Source organism: Oryctolagus cuniculus, chromosome 10 (genome assembly GCF_964237555.1).
Source record: "Oryctolagus cuniculus chromosome 10, mOryCun1.1, whole genome shotgun sequence".
In the NCBI taxonomy this organism is placed as follows: Eukaryota; Metazoa; Chordata; class Mammalia; order Lagomorpha; family Leporidae; genus Oryctolagus; species Oryctolagus cuniculus.
The window spans coordinates 35379590-35396450 of NC_091441.1; the positions used below are offsets into that span (position 1 = coordinate 35379590).

At 38.2% G+C, this 16861-nt stretch overlaps 1 protein-coding gene across 3 annotated transcripts in view; it reads right to left on the bottom strand.

Annotated features, from left to right (window-relative positions):
* Positions 1 to 16861, bottom strand: part of PIK3C3 (phosphatidylinositol 3-kinase catalytic subunit type 3) — a 151804-nt gene that overhangs the window by 117945 nt on the left and 16998 nt on the right. The window lies entirely within an intron of this gene.

Genomic DNA, 16861 nt, shown 5'->3' on the forward strand with positions numbered 1-16861 from the left:
AATAGTAATCAATGAATATGTATTGACTCACAGAATCAGATACTTATACCAAGTTCATAGATGTTATGGAAAGGAGTTGTATTTGCTTATTAAGAGACAGTATGAACAATTAAGGAGTTTAATATCTAATTTAAAAATAAAATAAATTTACAAGACCAAATATAACTAACAAAATACAGAATTGCAGGATTTCCTCCAAATTTTGATACTATAAGCACCCAACTTTGCACATAATATCTGTCTGATAACTCAAAACTCTGAGTTAAATGCAAGTCAAGTAAGTCATATAAAAACCAATGAAAATAATAATTCTCGGCCAGCGCCGCGGCTCAATAGGCTAATCCTCCACCTGCGGTGCCAGCACCCCAGGTTCTAGTCCCGGTCAGGGCACCGGATTCTGTCCTGGTTGCCCCTCTTCCAGTCCAGCTCTCTACTGTGGCCCGGGAGTGCAGTGGAGGATGGCCCAAGTCTTTGGGCCCTGCACCCGCATGGGAAACCAGGAGAAGCACCTGGCTACTGGCTTCAGATCAGCACAGTGCGCTGGCCACAGCGGCCACTGGAGGGTGAACCAACAGAAAAGGAAGACCTTTCCCTGTCTTTCTCTCTCACTGTCTACTCTGCCTGTCAATAAAAAAAAAAAAAAAAAAAAAAAAAAAAAAAAAATTCTCACTTTTCATTTCAAATCAAGAAAAAAATGTAAAATGGATGATGACTTTATAAAAGCAATGAATTTCTATCAACCAGAGTATTGCTGAAATATGCACATTCCACCGGCATCCTTGAGTTCCAGCTGCTCTACCAGGCTTCTGGTTTTAGCTATGCCTAGACACTGGTGTTATGGCCATTTGGGGAGTGAGCCAGAGATAGAAGATTTCTCTCTCTGTGTCTATCTTTTCGTAAGTCTGCCATTGAGGTAAATAAAACAATCTTAAAAAAAAAAAAAAAAATCCCCACATTCTACCTTTGATTGGTTAAAAGGTTCAGTGCCCAGCTCCTAACTCCAGATATCTGCCAAAGCAAACCCTGGGAGGCAATGAGGCTCAAGTGACTGGCTCCCTGCCACTCACATGGGAGACCTGGACTGCATTCCTGGCTCCTTGCTCAGGTCCAACCCCAGCAGGCCTCTGGGGAGTGAACAAGAGGATAGGGGCTCTTGCTTTCTCTCTCTTCATCAAATTAAAGTTTTTAAAAAATTAAAAACAAACATTCATATACAATACACATGTTTATATATTTGCTGAAAGCATAAAATCCAAGATATTAATAATACCTCTCTCTTGGTAATTGAGTTAGGGATGATTTTCATAGTCTTCTTTGTGCTTTAACAAGGTTTTATCGCTAGAAGATGTACACATCTTTGTAATAGGAAATAACAAAAGTTTTTTTAAAAGCTGAAGTTATTTTTAAAACAATTGTGGGGAAATCTAAAGGAAATCCACTAGAGATTAGCAATTTCAAAGATGATGCTTTCCTTTATTATTCATTTAATAATAAAAAAACCCATCTGATTAACTTGATCGCCTGATATGAGAGCCAAGAATAGCATGATTGCTCTCACTCAGATTATTTCTTTGAAGGGCCTTTCAGCTGGGTCCAACTAAAGCACCACATAAATTAGATACTACCATACTTCATTATGTGCTTAGTAAAGCTTCATATTAGGTCAGCATTTAGAGTTTAGGTACCAAACCTTTCTCATGTGAAGAAACTTCAGAAGAGATTTACAAAGTAAAGCTACTTCACTCTCACTCCCCTGCCCACCCCCCAAAAAAAGTTAAATAGAAGCTACAATGCTTGAGCCAGACCCATAGGGAAAAAATTTATAAAAGTACACTTTTTTCCACTTTTCCACTTTTACTCGCACTTAAAAAATAAAAACCAATCAGCTCTGTCACCAGACAGAGAAAACATTCAAATTCTTGAATGTTAAAAACTGCTCTTCTGAAACATCTACAATTAGCGATGAATAAAACACTCTGGTACTACTATACAATAACCCAACTTTTTCAGCATGATTATACTTGGTTGCAGTTCTTCATTAACTCATACTTTGTTCCTCTACACTCCATTGGGCTAAATGCCATAATTTAACTCTTCCAAGTCTAATGCCTCCCTGAACCTAAAACAGAACTGTTACATTAATAAATATTCAAACAGAACAGCATTATTGGTCTGCTAATGTATTTGCATAATACACTCTGGCACTATCAGAGATTTCTATTATTAAATAGTGTAATTCTTCAAAAACCATAATGAGTCTTTTCTGCCAAATCAGATGTAGACTGTATAATAATTTATGACAAAATGCAGTTGTATATGAAAATTCACTTAAACTACACAGGTTCAAAAAGGAGTCATATCTGTGTACACGTGTATGTGTTAGAGATTTTGAGCATGTCTACAAATTAATTATTAGCTAGCAAAGAATTTTCTTTTACCTCCCTGATTAATGAAGCCTTAACAAAAATTCTTCAATAATATTTTCAAACTTTACATGTAAATCTTATTATTGAGGAAGTGTAGTATTTGCCACATAAATGTTTCATTTCGTTAACTACTCCAAGATTAATCTAGTCTTAAAAGCAGGTTGCTTTCAATTTTGTGGCAAAAACTACTGCTAATAAGATAGACAATGAATTTATAGAACATAAATCAATACTCTTAGGGCTCAATATTAGACTGGCAAAATCTAATTTAGTGTTACTCACTACCAGTGGTTTTATTTTTTTTTTTTTTTTTTTTTTTTTTTTTTTTGACAGGCAGAGTGGACAGTGAGAGAGAGAGACAGAGAGAGAAAGGTCTTCCTTTGCCGTTGGTTCACCCTCCAATGGCCGCCGCTGCAGCCGGCGCACCGCGCTGATCCGATGGCAGGAGCCAGGATCCAGGTGCTTTTCCTGGTCTCCTATGGGGTGCAGGGCCCAAGCACCTGGGCCATCCTCCACTGCACTCCCTGGCCATAGCAGAGAGCTGGCCTGGAAGAGGGGCAACCGGGACAGAATCCGGCGCCCCGACCGGGACTAGAACCCGGTGTGCCGGCGCCGCAAGGTGGAGGATTAGCCTATTGAGCCACGGCGCCGGCCTCTACCAGTGGTTTTAAATAAATTTTAAAGTTTTGACAAGCTTAGACAACAGTGAGCAAACCAAAGTCACTAATAAAAAAAGATGCTACCATGTAGCATTAGGAATAAATTCACAAGAAATTCTCAAACACTTCTGTTAAAACATAAAAGAATGGCAACACAGCATGAAATCAAATAAGCTGTATTTATAAAAGACACACATAATTTTTATACAAATATCTGTAGCTAAGGGGTATTTTTGATTACGTCTATGGAGTTGCTGAACAAATTTGATAGTCTTGAATAATTTCAGCAGTTCTCATCCTAATTCCATTGCTTAAGGAAAATAAAACAGGGGCTTGCATTTTGGTGTAGCAGGTAAAGCTGCTGCTTACAACGCCAGCATCCCATATAGGCACCGATTCGTGTCCCAGCTGTTCCACTTCTGATCCAGCTCCCTGCTAATGTGCCTGGGAAAGCAGTGGAAGATGTCCCAAGTACTTGGGCCCCTGCCACCCACATGGGAGACCTGGAAGAAGCTCCTGGCTCCTAGTTTCACCCTAGCCCAGCCCCGGCAGATGCAGCCATCCAGGAAGGAACTAGTGGATGAAAGATCACTATCTCTCCCTCTCTCTCTGTAATTCTTTCAAATAAATAAATCTTAAAAAAAGAAAACAATATGAAACTCTAGTAGCATTCTGTTTTCATTTGTAAAGTAAAAATCTCTTCTCTGTTTTGATCACCACTTTCCTACCACTAATAGATACACAATGAAAAAACAGAAGCTGGGGCAGTTATTTGGTAGAGTGGATCCCCATATTTCATATCAGATTCCCAGTTCCAATCTTAGCTTCCTGCTACTACACATAGTAGGAGGCAACAGTTGATGGCTCAAGTAATTGGGTCCCTGCCACTCACATGATAGACCCAAACTGAATTCTGGGCTCCTGGGTTTGGCCTGAACTAGTCCCGCTGTTGTGGGTATTTGGAGAGTGACCAGCAAATGCAAGATCTCTCTCTCTCTCTGTTTTTCTATCTTTCAAATAAATTGAAATGAAAAATTTTTTAAATAAAAACCTTTATTGTATTCCTTATAATTAAATAATATTACTAAGGACAACATACATATTTGCTTGAGAAAACTTTATTTTTACTATATTTACTTTACTATATAAAGTCAATTTTTAAACACTGTTTATTTGAAAGGCAGTTACAGAAAGAGGGGGAGATGGACGGAGAGATCTTCCATCCACTGGTTCACTCCCAAAATGGCCACAACAGCCAAAGCCAGAGGCAGGAGCTTCACCAGGCTGGCAGGGGCCCAAGCTCTTAGGCCATCTTCTGCTGCTTTCCCAGGCATATTAGCAGGGAGCTGTATCAGAGGTGAAACAGCTGGGACTCAAACTAGCACCCATATGAGATTCCAGTTATCACAGGTGGTAAATTAACTCATGGAGATACAATGCCAGCACCAGTCAATTGTTTTATACTGTGAATAAAATGTAATGTACCATATAAATTTACACACAAAATACATTCAGTAACCTAGATGTTGGTTACATGATCATATAGGTGGTAGACAAACATTTCTAAAGTGCTATAACCTAATCTTATGCTGCATATACTGTTCACATTATAACTAATAGTTAGTTAATAAGTGAACCAATTGCAGGGTGAAAACCTGAAGACTATCAAGCTACCCAGCTATAACCAACATACAGTTAAATTACTGAGCCTTAGAAAAAGGACAATTTTTTTGCATGAAATGTCTAACCAAATGAAGATATCACTTATAAAGAATACCAACTTCACAGGAGAAGCCCTAACATACAGAATTAACTAAAAATTATTTAAGAAAGTTAATGATATATTCTGAAAATATTAAATTACAAATTATAATGAGAAGAAAATATGATTATTAGGTCCTTCTAAGTAATTTATTCTATCGCATTAATTTTATCCAAATGTCAGTTTATTCATTAACATTATTTCATACAACTTCATCAAGGCAGAAACTTATTCAGAATCCAAGGAAAATATAATCAACTTGCTATTACCTGCAGAAAAAAAAAATAGCTCTGTGGTTAATTTCTCTTTACAAAACAGCTGAAAATATAAAAACAGTAATAATAATGGCATTATCATGACTCCCATAATTAGCATATAATGGACTCCAACTAACTGACCACATTTTAAAACTAAAAAAAATCCCAAAACACAGAAATAATTGGTTACCCAATAGACTACTATACATCAGAGCTATAACTTAGAAGTATTGACTGCCTCTACCTCTCTAGTTACATCTTACTACTATTTAAGTCTTTCATCATTTTTTTAGTTTTATTAATTTTGAAAGCACAAAATATAAGGTAATTATTTCATTTTTCAAAATGCCTTCTTACAGACTTTCATGTTCTTTATTTCTCTAAAATCTAAATACAAAATACCAGTATATGGGTACAGACTTTAAAATCCATACACCTCATTAGTTTGATAATATATTATAGGATTTGTAAACGAAATGATGTCCAGCTGATAACAAAACTCACTCAAATAATATTTCAAAAACCAAAACTTTAGCTGATCTTTCGAAGATCTCTTAACTGTCTCTAGCTTCCTGTAACATCCACAGCAGATAAGCAGTAACACTAGTTTTGATTTCAGTTTCAATAATATAGGAGACTAAGATAAACTGAAATTCCTCCCACAACAAATAGAAAAAAATAAAGCAACAGTAAAATGGTATGAAAATTTATGAAGGCAAGTCTTACTGAAGATAGTTTATAATATAAAATTATAACTAAATAAAAGCTTAAGTCAATAGCCACAACAAATAAGACAAACACATCCACCAGAAATACAGACAACAGGATATTAGAAATAAAATAATTAAAAAAAACAAAAATGAAAGAATCAAAACACAAAGAAAAGGACAAGATAGTACTACTACTATAGCTATACAATAAACTTTAATATTAGGTGGATCAAAATTTCTCCCTTTTCAAACTCAGGTGATTTTGTAAGCTGGTTCTACAAAAACTGCTGAGGTCAATATGACCACGATATCTACAGTAGAGAAGGAAAGTAAAAGAAAAATTATAGGCAATTCTCACTTATAAATGCTCATATAGATCCAAATTTTCAGGAGGAAAGCTAGTCAACTGCATCAAGTAATTAGGAAAAAACAGTCATAGAAATCATGACCAATAAGGACTTATTGCAAGAGTAGAACAACTCCGTACAGAATATATATTAATGCAGTCATCAATTGCATCATTAACGCGCTTGAGGAGTCTCCAAAGTTAACCACAGGATCAGTGATCCACTCGAACTCACAGGACTCAGAGGCAGTTACAATCACAGGTAAAATTTATGACAGCAACCCAGTAAGGATATACATTTAAGATGGTTCAGTAACAGAAAAAGAAACAGGTAGAGTCTAGAGAAATCCACACACAGACTTCCAATGCTTTCCCCTCCCAGCCAGGGAAGAGACAATTCAAGCTGCATATTTCTGTAGCAGGAAAAATGGAGCCCAGTAAAACCATTTGAGTCAAGAGATTGGGCTTTTCATTGGATGCTGGTCACACAGGCATTCTCTAACTCAAAACTATCAAAATTCTTGGCTCCCAAAAGAAAGCAGGTGCTCTCTCTAAATCCCATTGAACAGTGCAGTCTCGGCACAGTGAAATAATCTATGTCAGTTAGAGTTGTCTCAGAAACCATGTTCTCAGACATCAGTCAAGAGTCAACCTTCACATGAGATCTAGATAGCAGCCTTGGATATGCCATGTTAATGCTTTCCTAATCACTAAATCAAAGGAGTCCATAATTTTTGGTAAGTTTCAACACTCAGCCATCATGTGAAGTTTTGGTAAAATAAAAGAAATAATTGTACACCAAGAAGATCCAACATCATCTTACCAAATGGTTAAATGTAAGGAGCATTCTCATTAAAGTCAAGCCCAAAACAAGAATACCTCTATAGTGATCTTCTTCTATATACACTTTCACTTTGCAGTCAACAGTGTTCCAAAAATATTAAATAAAAAGTCCAAAAATAAACAGAGACCAGATTAACATGACTTTTACTATAGTATACAATCATAATCATTGTATTTTATGACTAGCTATTGTTAATATCTTACTAAACAAATTTATAAATAAACTATCATAAAAATGTTTGTATATATATATACATGTGAAAAGACATAGTACAGAGGGCTTGGTACTATCTTTAGCTTCAGGCATCCACTGGGATCTTGGAATGTATCCCTTGTAGATGAGGAAGGACTATTGTACTACTGCTTCCATTAAACAATGATCTAGAATTTATTGTTCCTATTAAACATCACGCCTGTTGATAGCAAAAGGTGTTGCCAAGAGAATAAACAAACTCAACACAGGAATAATATGCAGCAGTTTTAAATGAAAGCACTTATCCACACAGATTAACAAGGACAAATATCAAAAACATTATTAAGTTAAAAATTGTAAAGTGAAAGAATGAGCAAAATCTTTGTGATGTTTTGATCTTTTGAGAACAGATGTGAAACAAGGTAAAATATTTTTTTTCTGACAGGCAGAGTTAGACAGTGTGAGAGAGAGAGAGACAGAGAGAAAGGTCTTCCTTTTCCGTTGGTTCACCCCCCAAATGGCCACTACGGCCAGGGTGCTGCAGCTGGCATGCTGCGCTGATCCGAAGCCAGGAGCCAGGTACTTCCCCATGGTCTCCCATTCAGGTGCAGGGAGCAAGCACTTGGGCCATCCTCCACTGCCTTCCCGGGCCACAGCAGAGAGCTGGACTAGAAGAGGAGCAACCAGGACAGAACCCAGGATGCCGGCGTCGCAGGCAGAGGATTAGCCTAGTGAGCCATGGCGCTGGCCTAAAATGTTAACATATGTTCAACTCTGACAGTGAATGGATGGATGTCCAGTACCTCTGTGAAATTTTGTGTTTTTATTCTATAATAAAATCAAAACTATAAATACAGAAAGATATAATTTTAAAACCCACACATTTAACATGCCGGCACTAGAATGTCGTGTTACCTCTTCTCAACAATATTGGGATTCAATTACTATTTAATCAAATTATTTGGTTTAACCAAGCCAAAGAACACCATTTTTTGATAAATAAGATAGAATTTGGAACTGGCACTGTGGTACAGTGGGTAAAGCTGTTACCTTCAACACCATGTTCCTATATGGGCACCAGTTCTACTTCAATCCAGCTCCCTGCTAATGCACCTAGGAAAGCAGCAGAAGATGGCCCAAGTGTTTGGGATTTTCCACACACATGGGAGACCTTGGAGGAAGCTCCTGGCTTCAGCCTGGCTCAGCCCTGGCCACTGTATCCATCTAAGGAGTGAACCAGTGGATGGCAAGTTCTGACTTTCGAATAAATAAATCTTAATAAAGAAGACAGAACTCAACTAAATCAATTAACTTGTTCCTACAGACCTACTTCTTCCATGACATTTTTATGCATTCAAAACAAAGGAAAAATATAACATCCTATTATACAGAGGGATTTTTTCTTTGAAATTTCAGACAATTCCACCTATAGTCATCTTGTCATAAGCCCTCCTTAAGCCCAGGTCAAATTACCCTTTGAGAATCACTGTTTCATTTCCATTGTCTTAACTTTTAGATTCTCAAATCAATGCAATGTCTTAACTTTCTCCAAACTGTAACGTGGCTCATTAGTCTACTCCTTCACAGTAATTGCAATCCCAATTATAAGGTGGTACCTTGTTTTTCCAAAGTTTCTATTATTCTCTTTTCACCAACCAGTTCTTTCACAGAAGTTATAATTAACCTAAATTAGTAGTGTCTCTTTTTCCTCAATCTTTTAAAATATGATCCTTTGATCAAGTAAATTATTTGAGAAAAGCCTGAATTGAATGAAGGAGATTTTATTATCATTACTGTCACTACTTTCTCATTATACCATCTTTTGTGAGTATTCAAAAAACTATCAGCTGCTTCCTCTCCATTTGTGACACATGGCTACTGTGTTAGACTTTAGATGAGTAACTCTTTAAATTGATGGGTATATCTAATTCTCAAGAAACTATTTCTGGATGAAATAAAAACAAAAACAAATCCAGTTGTGTTCCATTAAACCAGAGCTCCAGACCCTGGACTCACAGCAATCCCAAGCAGGCACCCTTGTGTCTGAAACACCACATCTTCACCACTGCAATGCTCACCTCCCTCTATACTCTACCCAACATTCCCTAATGTATCTGTGTCTCAATGAATACAAGCATTTTTCATCTGCTCGTTACTTTCTCTTTGCCTCCTCTTAATCAAATTGACAGAAACTAAAGCACATTCCAAAGGCATCAAGCAGAGCTACTAAAATGAAAAGGAGAAGGTGGAGAAGCATGCTTTTGCACTAACCTTTCATGTCTAAAGACATGGATTCAGATATAAATCAAACACTAAAGCTTGGGAGTCACATCCAAAACCCCAGGTGGATACACATCCTAGTCACAAAACTTTTACAATATGACAAGCTGAAAAGTGGAGGATATGGGAACAATCGGCAACTTTGTTCAAGTAAGGCTCACAATCATTATTAAAATGCTAAGTCATGGACAAGGAAAGTTTAATAAATGTCGCAGAATATGGCCTTTTATTATTTTCACAAGTCATAAAGAAACACATTGTACTTGTAAAAATTAGGGAAATTTAGAAATGTGAATGAGGAAGATGGAAGAGGAAATACTATACCACATTTATTTCTTCCTGTTCCCTATCACAACTCTAAAAAATCCATGTTAAAAAAAAAAAGACATAAACTGAGAACTATTCATTTTTCCTCAAAGGAAAATTAGGTATGTTCATAATGATATAAAATCATTACAGAAGTTAATTCCACTTCATATATTCTGAAAAGATTTGGCTTATAGAAAATGTTAAACTTGGAAAGCTAGCTTTTAAAATTCAGTTATTCATACTGCAGTTAGAATTCGAATTTCATAGCTGAGCAATAAATCAGAATAAAGAGTATTAAATTCAGCTTGCAGTTGAAGTTTTTTGCTTAATAATTATCTAACACCATCTTTTCACAGGCCATTTCAATAGTTAATCTTCATTTCACAGTTCTCTTGTCCCATTATCCCTAGGCAACCAAGACAGAATCAGTTCTATAACTGAATAAACTTTCTTACATTGCACTTTGAAAACTGTCACTATGCTATTTACTTAGGCTCATGGGTACAATGTATACTAACCATGCTTTGCTATTATTAGGATTTATGTACACCTTTTTAGTCTCAAGCCAATTGCCTTCTCAACAATTATATACAGTCATAGTAAACTCACTGGCTGGAAAATCAAAGTAAAACAAGAAATAAACCATTCAGTTCTAAACACTTAAACCTCATCTATTTTCAATTCTTTTCTAAAAATATTCTTTTCTAAAAATGGCAGTATGAGAAATATAAGCATTACATGTACAATCTCTGTCCCTTCTGCAAGAAAATGCAAACATGGAGTATACAAATTCATTTCCAGTTTTTAAGACTATATCAAAGATCATTTCAAATGTTTTGAGGAACTGACTGACAATCTAACTGAACAACTATTTTTAGTCTGTAACTACAAAATGAAAAAAGAGAGAATGTACTATTGCAACACAATTTTAAGAACAACCTATCGAAGTACAGTTTTAAGTTGAAAACATAAGTATCAGAGCTGACACTACAGCACAGTAGGTAAAGCCGCCAGCTGTGGTGCGGGTATCCTACGTGGGCACCATTCAAGTCTCTGTTCCTCCATTTTCTTTTAAGATTTATTTATTTATTTGAAAGTCAGAGTTACACAGAAAGAGAAGGAGAGGCAGAGAGAGAATCTTCCATCCTATGGTTCACTCCCCAATTGGCTGCAACAGCAGGAGCTGCATCAATCTGAAGCCAGGAGCCAGGAGCCCTTTCCAGGTCTCTCACAAGGGTGCAGGGGCCAAGGGCTTGGGCCATCTTCTATTGCTTTCCCAGGCCATACCAGAGAGCTGGATTGGGAGTAGAGCAGCCGGGACTCGAACTGGCACTCATATGGGATGCCAGCACTACAGGTGGCGGCTTCAACCGCTAAGCTACAGCACCAGCCCCAGTTCCTCCACTTTCAATCTGGCTCCTTATAATGCACCTGGGAAAGAAGCTGAGGATGGCCAAGTGCTTGGGCTCCTGCATCCATGTGAGAAGCCAGGAAGAAACTCCTGGCTCCTGGCTAGTCTGGCTCAAAACTGGCCACTGCAGCCTTTTTGTGGGGTTAACCAGCAGACAGAAGATCTCTCTGCCTCTCTCTATATCTATAACTCTGCCTTTCTGCTTTTCAAACAAATAAATAAAAATTTTAAAAAGGAGAACATAATTATCAAAGTGTATTCTCTCTGATAAGACCATGACAAATATCAAAATAAACATTTTCTCTGGAATAAGGCAAGGCCAATGACTCATGCTTTGGGTGAGGAGAGTTGTTTTTCAGGAAGCCTCTCAAACATGTAAGCCAAGAGGCATGCACTAAGCAACAATCACAACAAAAACCGCATACAGCCAATCATTCAGATTCTTCAAGCCCTGTGTAATAATGTTTTACTCTAGGCAGGCACACTGGAGAAAAAAAGGAATCAAAACACACCAACAACTAAAAGTTGATAAGCACAGTTTTATCCTCTAATAAGATGAAAACTGTAACTCTAGGTAGACAAATAATCCCTATGATTTGCTATGTCAGTACTTTTAGAATCATAAAATATGAAAACATAAACAGGATCTTAGAAATATCCATTCTAAACACCTGATTTTATAGGTTCAAAAATTAATTTTCCCTGAGTTGGCAAGACGGCTAAAACTCTGACTCACAGTAAAGTGTTCTTCCCACTGTAAAATATTTCAAGTGCCCAAGCTTCCAATTTCATCAAATCTATCATTTCTAAAACACATTTCTCTTCAGTAGCAACAGAGATAAAGCAGGCTCTAAACCTCAAACAGCATGACCAACTGCTGAACCAAGAAGGGTAGATCAGTCCAAAGTACCAAGAAATCAAAAGAGCATCCTTCAAAGAGGGAGCAGTTCCTTTACAATGCTACAAACAGTATGGATTTTTCCCCGTAAGAAAAAATCATTACTGGTTTTGATGGTTCCTATTTGGTCTTTGGAGAACATAAGTTAACACTGACACAAGCTGTCACAGCATAGCAAGATCTGAAGTCACTACTTCATTCAGAAGTTAAAAGTACATTTCTATTAGGGGTAAAAGAATATGGAACAACCCTAGGTTCCAATTAACAAAGACTTCAACATGCTTTTACTTATTAATTTTTATCCCCATTTTAAAGATTTATGACAACAGATTGACCTGAAAACTGTTAAGCATTCTGAATAATACAGACAGCACATAATTTTAATAACTATCTCTTGAAAAAATAAGACCCAATTTGCCATATTCTAACAGAAGGAATTTAGATTCTTGACAATGATCGTTACCAACAAAAAAATACTGAGAAGGCTTCTTCCTAAAACTTCGGTTAGCTCTGCATATGCTTAGTAATCATTTATGGAGCTGTTAATGTGCACAGACAACTAAAGGAATAAACATACAATCATTCAATTCTCAAGAAGTTACTGTTTCAATTATAAAAGAACAGATCATTATCAAAACATATCTTTTTTCCTAATAAAAACTCAAAAAACAAAAATGAGAAATATATAAGTCAGTCCTTAGTAACACCAGGGGATTAATTACAGGATCCTTATTTTCATCTCCCGTCACTCCCCTTGGATAACAAAATTCACAGATGCTCAAATTATCTATATAAAATGACATGGAACTTGCATATATCCTTACACACATCCTCTTATGTATATTAAATCATCTCGATTATAATACCTAATACAACGTAAAAGCTATGCAAGTTGTTATACGCGGAGGGAAAAGTCTGCACATGCGCATTAGGGATGCAATGTTTTTCGACAAATATTTTCAATACAACACTGGTTGAAAAGGAGGATGTAGAAACCACAGATGTAGAGAGTAAATTGTATAAGACTGTCCTACATGTAAAAGCCAGAATGCTAATTCAAACAAATCGCGAATATTATACTAAATACACTGTTTAAAAATGTCAGCATTGAGGCAAGTTGTCGCTCCCCCTCTTCGCGGAGGAACGACACAGGACCCTGCGCTGTTCTTTTGTCTGCTCGGCCCTTCCCGGGTTTGCTGCTGGTTCTTCCCGGGTTGGCTACCGTCCCTTCCACCTCCGTGGAAGGGCGGTTCCCCCTGGCCACTTTCCCCACTTCCGTGGGGGAGCAGCACACCGCCGGCCGGCTCTCTCAGGGGCTGCTCAGGTGTTCCTCAGGTGTACCTGGTGCATGTTGTCTCTCTCCTCCTTTATAGTCCTCTTCCACCAATCCCAACTCTGCTACCCACACGCCGAGTACGCTGCTCTCCTCCAATCAGGAGCAGGATCAGCTCCTGCAGGTCATCACTCAAGTTGGCGAGAGGCAGCTGCGTAGAAGCTGTTTACTCCTCTCGCAGCGCCATATTGTGGGAGAGCAGATGCATAGAATAAGTCTTAATTCCAGTAACTTAGTCTAGTCCGAGTTGCTCCCCACAGCAAGTGCTGTGGTATGGCAGGGAAAACTGCTGCCTGCAATGCCAGCATCCCATATGGGTACCAGCTGGAGACTGAGCTGCTCCACTTCCGATCCAGTTCCCTGCTAATGGCCTGGGAAACCTGCGAAGATGGCCCATGCACTTCGGCCCCTGCCACCCATGTGGGAGACCTGGAAGAAGCTCCAGGCTCCTGATTCAGCCTGGGCCAGTGCTGGCCATTGTAGCCAACTGGGGAGTGAACCAGAAGATAGGAGATCCGTCTGTCTCTCCCTCTCTCTCTTCTTTTCAAATAAATACAATAAATAAATCTTTTAAAAAACAAAAAGTCATCATAGTTAAGAAAAACGATTTTTAGCTTTCCATCAAAAATAAGCATGGAAGAAATTATTAACAGGTGAACAGGAGCCTATCTTGCTTAATACAAAAACAAACTGGATGCACTATGCACTATACAGCTTTGCATTTTTTGATATCTTCAGATTCAGAATTTCATCCATTTTATAAATTATGCTGTTCTCAAGATAATTTAAGAACATTTCCTTCTTCAATACATGCTAACATACCTCTTGCATTTGAGATTTAACCTTTCACATATTATTAGTGTGAGTTCATTCTTAGAAAATTTCTATTAACCACTCAAGATTTAACAAAGTCACTGAGAGTAGCACAAACAAAAGTTCATTGCTAATATCAACTCTTATGAGAAGGGGGACAAAATAAAAGATTGAGAACTTTTCTGTATCCGTTAGACTAATACAAAGAAAAGTGTCAGAATGAGTAGCTGAATTCAATATTAAATTTTCTTTATTTAATTATAGAAGGGGGAGATTGACAATATATATTGGCCAATATTCTTGTCAGGTACTCTTGGCATCATTTTTCCTTTTTTTTTTTTTTTTTTTTTGACAGGCAGAGTGGACAGTGAAAGAGAGATACAAAGAGAAAGGTCTTCCTTTGCCATTGGTTCACCCTCCGATGGCCACCGCGGCCGGCACACTGCGGCCAGCACACCGTGCTGATCCGATGGCAGGAGCCAGGTGCTTCTCCTGGTCTCCCATGGGGTGCAGGGCCCAAGCACTTGGGCCATCCTCCACTGCACTCCCGGGCCACAGCAGAGAGCTGGCCTGGAAGAGGGGCAACCAGGACAGAATCCGGCGCCCCGACTAGAACCCGGTGTGCCGGTGCCGCAAGGCGGAGGATTAGCCTAGTGAGCTGCGGCGCTGGCATATCATTTTTCCTTAAATACAAAAGGACACAAAATAAATTTGACAACAAACATCTGTATGGGTAGCCAATGCAAGTCCTAATTTTTTATTATTAAGATTTCTTCCACATGTAGTAGGAGCAAAAAGCTGTTAAATGGCAACAAAGCCTTCTCCTGACATTAAAGATTCACCCATACTAGTAAGACTGTAAAAGAAAAACACACGTAAGAATTAAAGATACTTGGGGTGGACATTTGACTAGTGGTTATAACACCCCCAACCCAAAACAGTTTGCGTGGGTTTGTCATCTGCCTCTGTCTCCTGACTACAGCTTCCTGCAGATGAAGACCCTAGAAGGTAATGACGACAGCTAAAGAAATTGGGTTTCTGCTGCCCATGTCGGAGATTTGTATTGAGTTTCCATGTTCCTGATTCAGCCTTGGCACAGACCCAGCCATCTCTGGTACTTGGGGAGTGAACAAGCAAATGGGAGTTCTCTGTCTCAGAGCTCTGTTTCTCTCTCCCTTCCCCTTTCCCTGTGTGTGTGTGTCTGTCTCTCAAAACAACTTTAAAAAAAATTAAAAGAAAAACAAGAAAGTCTCTAAACAAAAGAACTGCAAAATGACCATTTTTCTTTAAAGATTTATTTATTTCAAAGGTAGAGTTAGAGAGAGAGATCTTCCATCTACTGGTTCACTCCCTAAATGGTTGCAAAGGTCAGGAATGGGCCAGGGCTAGGCCAGGCTGAAGCCAGGAGCCAAGAGCTTCAGCCAGATCTCCCACATGGTGTCAGAGGCCCAAGGATCCAGGCACATTAGCAGTGAGCTGGATCAGAATTGAAGTCGCTGGGATTCAAAGCGGAGCCTATATGGGATGCCAGGGCTGCAGGCAGTGGCTAAAATATTGTGCCACAGCACTGACTCAAAGGACTTTTAAAGAGTACCTAGTGGTGCTTTGTGAAAGAGCATTCATAAAGTTACACTGAGATAATTTAAGCTCAGAATTGAGCTTAGTTTGTGTAACTCTAAATGAAAAGTCTATATTACAACACTTTTGAAAGAAAAAAGAAAAGATAATAACTCAGTCTGCTTACAGAAAGAGGGTGAAGGCAATTTAGTCAACTATATATCGAGTCTTTATTTCCAAAAAACATTAAGTATTTCTAGCATACAGCACTTATATCTCTAAGGCTATGCCATCCAAAAAGGTAGGCAATGATTTGAAATATCACTAAAAGACCCACATTTTCATATCTGATGGAACTGCAAAAAGAAAAAGCAGCATATTGTGTGACCCAATTTACAAAAAAATGTCTAGTATAGTCAAAGAAAATAGATTTGCAGCTGCCAGGAGCTGAAGGGAGGAAATGGGGAGCAACTGCTAATAGGTACAAGTTTTTTCCCAGGGGTGATGAGAACATTCTAAATTTATTTTTTTTTTTAAGGTTTATTTATTTATTTGAAAGGAAGAGTTCCAGAGAGGCAGTCTTCCATCAGCTGATTCACTCCCCAAATGGCAGCAAAGGCGGGAGCCGGGAACGATCTGAAGCCAGGAGCCAGGCACTTCCTCCAGGTCTCCCACACTAGTGCAGGGGCCCAAGCACTTGGGCCGTCTTATACTGCTTTCCCAGGCCATAGCAGAGAGCTGGATCAAAAATGGAGCAGCCAGGACTTGAACCAGCACCCATATGGGATGCCAGCACTTCAGGTGGCAGCTTTACCCACTACACCACACCACCAGCCCCAAACATTCTAAATTTAAATAACCGTGATGATTATATAACTCTGTGAATTTCCTGAACAATAGTGCATTTTCCAATGATAAATCTTATGGTATGTGAACTATATTTCAATAAAACTGTTATTAAAAAGTTAAACAAATACGAAAGACTTCATAGTGTCATAATATACTACAATAGACATCATTCAGGTGGCCAGTGTTGGGTGCAGTGTATTAAGCCACAGCCTGCA